Here is a 7,628-nt window from a genome sequence, read left to right as displayed (position 1 = left end):
GGATGCAGATCTTAGCTACACTTGATGTAAGCACTAACGAGACCACTCCCACAAAGTTTTGTGACAGTGAAGGTTTGGACTTAGTCCCCCTACGCATGCTAAAAGCACTTCACACGATAGACAAAGGCAATGAGGAGACTACAACGGTCAATGAAGTCGATGAGATAGAGAAGCAAGTCCAATGCCTGACAATTCAAGACGAAATCTCTATCAGGGACTTAACTCCTTGCTCTTCAGCTCCGGAGACGATAGACGACACTGAGTCAAAAAACGAAGGGATCCAACGAGAGTGCCTCTTCATAGAAGATGCAGATGACGAACACTCGAGTGGGAAGCATAGTGAGTCTGAGGATGAAATGAGGATTCCTTTGACGATACCTAGACCACCCCACTATAAATTGCAGCGCTACAAGAGGAAGATCTAGAGAAGATACAAGAAAACCAACCCGATGCCAGAGCTAGAAAGCGAATTACATTTCTTAATGCTAGTCAAGGCTGAAGACTGCATTAAAGATGGGGTAACAGGGATGTATTTCATAGAAACAAAACAAAGGATGAAGAATCAGCCACCTAAAAAAGAACCGGAGGCTAAAAGCAATATTTCCGCTAAAAAAGCGCGACGTGAACGACGACGAGAGAATTTAGCCAAGAAAAGCTTGCACACCAACGAAGAATGGACCACAGAGCTATCAAATAGCACAGAAGGAAGCAGTTCAGTGCAGGATGGAATCAGTGTTCCTTCCCACTACAAGCGATATACTATTCAGGATAGGCATATATGTTTGGAACAGCCTGTTCGAGAGAAGAAACAAGTCGGGACATCGTATGATGGTCCTGAAGAAGCGAAGAGAATTGATTTGGCAAACTCTAGAGAAGAGCCTAAACCTGCCTACATTGCCACGGATCTTACTCCAGAGGAAGAGTTAACATTAATCGATGCCCTTAAGGAGTATAGGGATGTTTTTGCTTGGTCTTACAAGGACTTGAAGGGTGTGGATCCTGTTATCTGTCAGCACACCATTCCCCTAAAAGCCAATGCAAAACCTAGCAGACAACGTCCATATACGTACAACGAAACCTTTGGTAGAAAGATAAAGGAAGAGATAGACAAACTTATGGAAGCAGAATTCATCTATGAGATTGAACATACGGAATGGGTGTCACCTATTGTGGTTGTCCCCAAAAAGAATGGCAAGTTACGAGTATGTGTCAATCTTAAGAAAGTGAACGCTGCTACAATCAAGGATAACTATCCTCTTCCCATAACCGAACACGTGCTAGAGAGAGTAGCAGGCAAAAGAGCGTATAGTTTTTTGGATGGATTCTCTGGTTACAATCAACTGGGGATCAAGCCAGAAGATCAACACAAAACCACTTTTGCTACAGAATGGGGCATATATGCGTATAGAGTGATGCCATTTGGGCTCACCAATGCACCAGCAACCTTCCGGAGACTGATGAGTCACGCATTCAAGGAGTATCTTCGAAATTTCTTGGAAATCTATATGGATGACATGTGTGTTCATTCCCTTGTGAGAGATGAACATGTAGTTCACCTTAAGAAAGTCTTTGAGAAGTGTAGAACATATAGAATCTGCCTGAATCCTGAAAAATGCGTATTCATGGTTAGACAAGGGAAGATATTAGGGCACATAGTGTCAGCAAATGGGATATCCACAGATCTTGAAAAGATTAAAGTCATAATGGAATTACCCAGACCTACAAATGCCAAAGGCGTGCAAGCTTTTATGGGCCATTGTGGATACTATCGCAGATTTATCTATATGTATGCTGTGATTGCACGACCTTTGTATGCCCTTATCACTGAATTCAAATGGACTGAAGAATGTGAGGAATCCTTTAGAAAGCTGAAGGAAGCGCTGATCACGGCTCCTATCCTCAAGGCTCCAGATTGGACGAAAGAATTCCATGTTCACATAGATGCTTCAGCTATAGCGATTGGGTGTATCTTAGCTCAACCTGGTGACGGTAATATGGATTTCCCAATATCTTACGCCAGTAGACAGCTGAATAGTGCTGAGAAGAATTATACCACCACTGAAAGAGAAGGTTTGGGAATGATATACGCTGTAAAGAAGTTCAGACACTATCTTCTAGCCAATCATTTCACCTTCTTTGTAGATCATCAAGCACTACTCTACTTGGTGAACAAACCATGCCATACGGGAAGAATCGTCAGATGTTTCATCATATTGCTAGAGTTTGACTTCACTGTAGTAGTTAAAAAAGGTACAACCCGCCAACGAGCTGATCATCTGTCTCGAATCTTAAGCAGAGAGCCACCAATGGGGATTGATGATGATCTGCCTGACGCTTACCTTTTCAATATAGAAATGATTCCTCGATGGAGTCACAAAATCGTCCAAATCCTGTCTATCGGACAAGTTTCAGTAGGGCCTGAACAACTGATGTCACCAGATGTGGTCTTTGAAAGCAAGAACTTCAAGCTGATTAGTGGAAGATTGTATTGTCAAAATGCTGACGGTATATTCCAATTATGCGTTGAGCCAAATGAGATTCCAATGTATCTAGCTGAAGCTCACACAGAGGTCATTGGAATACATCACGGATTCCACCAGACTTCTAGGAAGTTGAATCGACTTGGAGTGTATTGGCCGCAGATGAAGAAGGATGTGCACAAGTACATTCAAGAATGTGCACGATGCAGAGCCAAACCACCGGTGGATCATGCCACCTTATACCAAGTGACCATAGCACCTAAATGGAGTCAGTATATAGTCGATTATCTTAAGGGGACTCCATTTCCTGAGAAAATGAGCAAGACAAGGGAACGAGCGATAATAAAGGAAGCAGAAATGTATCAACTGATTGGCAATCAATTGTATAAACGAAACAAAGACAATCAGTTAAGGCTATGTGCATCGGAAAGAGAATACCTGCCAATCCTACAAGAAGCACATGCAGGGCAGGCTGGTGGCCATTTCTCAGCAGAACGCACTGCGCAATTGATTATGTTTGCAAGGATATGGTGGTCGACACTCCTTCAAGATGCGGAGATGTATGTCAAGCGATGTGACGACTGCCAACGTGCAAAAGTTCCTATGCAAAAGGACCATATGCCTCTTAGACCTATGCTAGGAACTAGAGCATTTGCCAAATGGGGAATTGATTTCGTGGGTCCGATCACACCGGCCTATAGGAGTCACGCTGAATACATCATTGTGGATACAGATTACTTAACGAAATGGGTCGAAGCAAAAGCCACAACTAAAAATGATGCACGCACCACCGCTCAGTTTCTATATGAAGAAATTTTCACCAGATATGGGCTACCCATAGAAATAGTCAATGACCGAGGAACCCACTTTGTCAATGAAGTGATTGAATACTTGCTTGACGAGTTCCTTGTCATACATAAGAAGTCGGCTCCATATCACCCGCAAGCCAATGGCTTAGCGGTGTTGGGATCGGAGAGCACACACACAGAGAGCCAACACGAAGAAGGAGATAGACACAGTGTGTGGCGGGGCGGTACTCACACTACAATGTGTAGTTATGAGTATAGTTATTATGAATGAGTAAATGAATGGATGTACATGGGCGGCTGAACAACGGGCAGCCGGGCACACGGGCCTTTAACCCAACAATCTCCCACTTAAAGGCAGTGTGCCTTTAAAGTGGCCAAAGTACAACAAAAGAAGTCAAGCCATACCCATCAGCGATCTGCAGTGTGCAAACCGCTGTGAGGCTAACGACTTCGTGAGTAGATCAGCAGGGTTATCGTCAGTGTATACCTTGACAAGCTCTATGCGCTTGTCCTCTAGCACCTCTCGTATGAAGTGATACCTCACCTCAATGTGCTTTGTCTTCGCATGGAAGACAGGATTCCGTGCCAATGCTATGGCACTCTGGCTATCACAATGTAGAATCGGAGCATCACAAGCCATACCAAGATCTCCCACTAGTCGTGAGAGCCATACGGCCTCCTTGGCAGCCTCAGTGGCAGCCATATATTCAGCCTCTGTAGTGCTCAAAGCAACGCATGGTTGTAAACGTGATGCCCACGAAACCGGTCCACCTGCAACTGTGAACACATAGCCGCTAGTAGACTTCCTCGAGTCCACTGACCCTGCATAGTCTGAATCTGTATATCCGCAAACAGACATATCCTTCTCACCATAACATAGGGACAACTCTGAAGTCCCTCTCAAGTATCTGAGAATACCTCTCACTGCATCCCAATGACGCTTGCCCGGGTTAGACATGTACCTGCCAACCACACCAACTGCATGAGCAAGATCTGGACGCGTAGCCACCATGGCATACATCAAGGAACCAACAGCTGATGCATAGGGAATCTGAGACATCTTTGTAGTCTCCAAATCTGTCTGAGGGCAGTCATCATGGCTGAGTTTTACATATGGAGGCAACGGGGTACTAATGGCCTTCCCCCCTTCCATATGAAAACGCTCAAGCACCCTGTCAATGTACTCTTTCTGACTAAGAAAGAGCATCTTGCGAGAACGATCACGAGTGATCCGCATACCCAAAATATGACTGGCATCCCCAAGATCCTTCATGGAAAAGGTCTCATGTAGCCTATGTTTCAAGGCATCCACATCAGAAATACACTTCCCTGCGATCAGCATGTCATCCACATACAAAACCAAAACAATAAGACTACCATCTGCAGCCTTGCGAGTATAGAGGCATGGGTCCTCATAACTGCGTACATAACCCAATGAACTCATGAATGCATCAAACTTACGATACCATTCACGAGATGATTGCCTCAGCCCATACAAGGTCTTAAGAAGCCGGCATACCATCTTCTTTGAACCATGAATAACAAACCCACTTGGTTGCTCCATGTACAAATCCTCGTGCAAGTCCGGATGTAAGAAAGCTGTCTTTACATCCATTTGCTTCAACTCCATGTCTTCTGTAGCTACCAAGGCAAACAACATACGCAAAGTAGACATCTTCACCACTGGGGAGAAGATCTCGTCAAAATCAATGCCCTTCTGTTGCTTGAATCCTTTAGCCACAAGCCTTGCTTTGTACCTAGGCTTTGCATCCATTGAACACAATTTTATCTTGTAAATCCACTTGCATGGTAGTGCCTTCTTACCCTTTGGCAAAGGAGTAAGCTCCCACGTTTTATTTTGGATCAACGAATCCATCTCTAGCTGCATAGCCTGCTCCCACTTGAGCTTGTCAACACTAAACATGTCCTCATCATAACATGATGGCTCCCCGCAATCAGTCAACAATACATAATCCATAGAAGGCACAAAACGCTGAGGCTGTCTTGCACGCCGCTCTGAACGCCTCAAAAACTGTGCAGGAGGTGCATCTGGCTGTCCCACATCTACATGATCTCCCAACAAGGGCTGATCTCCCACTTGAGGGTCAATGGGCTGCCCACGAGCAGCCATGGGACCATCATACCGATGACCATCCTCCTCAAATATCACACGCCGAACCTCAACCGTTCGCAGTGATGCTCTATACATAGAGTCCTCATGAAAAACAACATCATGGCTGCGCACAATCTTCCTGTCAATAGGATCCCACAATCGATAACCCATCTCACCAGAGCTACCATAACCCAAGAAGATACATCTCTTGCTCTTTGGATCCAATTTGCTGCGTTTTGCCTTAGGTACATGTACATAAGCTTCACAACCAAAAACACGAAGGTGACCATACGAAGGTGGCAAACCTGTCCATACCTCTTCAGGCACTTTGAAGCCCAAAGGAACACTAGGTGAACGATTTATCAAATGCACAGAAGTGGCAACAGCTTCAGCCCAAAATCCATTTGACAAACCAGCCATAGAAAGCATACTACGGACTTTTTCCTGTATAGTCCTGTTCATGCGCTCTGCCACACCATTTTGAGGAGGTGTATAGGGAGCACTAAGCTCGCGCCGTATACCCTTCTCAACACATAATGTTGTGAAAGCATGAGACATAAATTCACCCCCATTGTCCGTACGTAAGCACTTCAACTTACAACCTGATTGGTTCTCAACAAGAGCCAACCATTGCTTAAATATATCAAACACCATATCCTTCTTACGAATGGGGTATGCCCATACCTTCCTGCTAGCATCATCAATGAACGTAACAAAGTACATAGCACCTCCAAGAGAAGCATTGGGCATCGGCCCACATACATCACTATGCACCAAAGCTAGCTTTTCCAAAGATCTGTGTGGAACACTTTTCTTATGAGAAGACCGAGCATGTCGACCATAAAGGCAATGCTCACAAAACTCAAAACCACCAAAATCTGAAACGGGAATGTAATCCGCACGTGCCAACAACTTCAAACCTTTTAGTGACATATGCCCCAAACGCTGATGCCATAAAGAAGCAGGAGGTTGCTCAGTGATCCCCACAATGTGATCAGCCACACTAGCTACACAAAGGGAATACAACGTATTCCTCTTAGCACCTTTAACCAAAACAAGGCTGCCCTTAGTGATCTTCCAACCTCCATCACCAAAAGATACATTGAAACCAAGTGAATCCAACTGACCCACACTAATCAAGCTTTTTGCAAGAGCCGGCACATGACACACACGCTGCAAGACAAACGTAGTAGAGTTTGGCATAGCCAAATGAATATCCCCAATGCCATGAATCTGCATAGAACGCCCATCGGCAATCCTGACAGTACCTGTGCTCGAAGCATCGTAGTCATGAAACCACGACCTATGAGGCGTAACGTGAAAAGAAGCACCACTGTTAATGACCCAATCCATAGGCATACTACGCTCATGAGTGAGAAGAAAAGTGTCATCAAAATAGGATGCAAGCAACACATCACCAAGCTCTTCACTAGTAGCACTAGTCGGAGCACATACATGGTCATCTTGAGAGCTACACTCTCCCTGTGTTGCATTTAACTCCTCAATCTTGACATTGGATTTAGGCTTGTCCTTAGCATCATGGTCTTTCTTCTTACCATCTCCATTTTCCCTTTTCCACTTGTAACAATCCTTTTTGAAATGGCCTTTTCTACCACAATGAAAACATTCCACATCCTTTTTACTTGTGCCTGCACGGGACTTGCTTCTAGATTTACCCTTGTTGGACTTATACTTGTCCATAGTCCTGCCTCTGACAACCATTGCACTAGAAGACTTACTACCTGCATTATTCTTTCGCTTAATCTCTTCCGTGAGAAGACTAGACTCCACATTAGTACTTGTCAACTCATTCGCAGGAACCGAGTTACTTATGGCTGTCCTAAATGTGTCCCATGACTCAGGCAACGTGACAAGTAAAAACATAGCTTTTACATTTTCCTCAAACGTAATTTCCTGCGTAGCAAGTTGGCTGAAAATTGTATTGAACTCATTCAAATGCGCATTCATGGAAGCACCTTCCTCCATTCGCAAATCAATAAGCTTTTTAATCCAATACACCATAGAAGCAGCCGAATGCTTATCATACATATCGCAAATCCGCTGCCATAGCTCATAAGCTCCACCCTGTGCATCTTTCACATTGTAATAAACATACTTTGAAAGGGAAAGCCTAATGGTAGACCTGCACATCTCATCCAACTCCTCCCAATCATCCCTCTCCATGTTCTCTGGCTTAACTCCCTGCAACTTTAGAGGTCGAATCTG

The sequence above is a fragment of the Adiantum capillus-veneris genome, chromosome 27 (assembly GCF_014529385.1).
Source record: "Adiantum capillus-veneris isolate H3 chromosome 27, ASM1452938v2, whole genome shotgun sequence".
NCBI classification, from domain to species: Eukaryota; Viridiplantae; Streptophyta; class Polypodiopsida; order Polypodiales; family Pteridaceae; genus Adiantum; species Adiantum capillus-veneris.
This window is presented reverse-complemented; position numbering follows the sequence as displayed.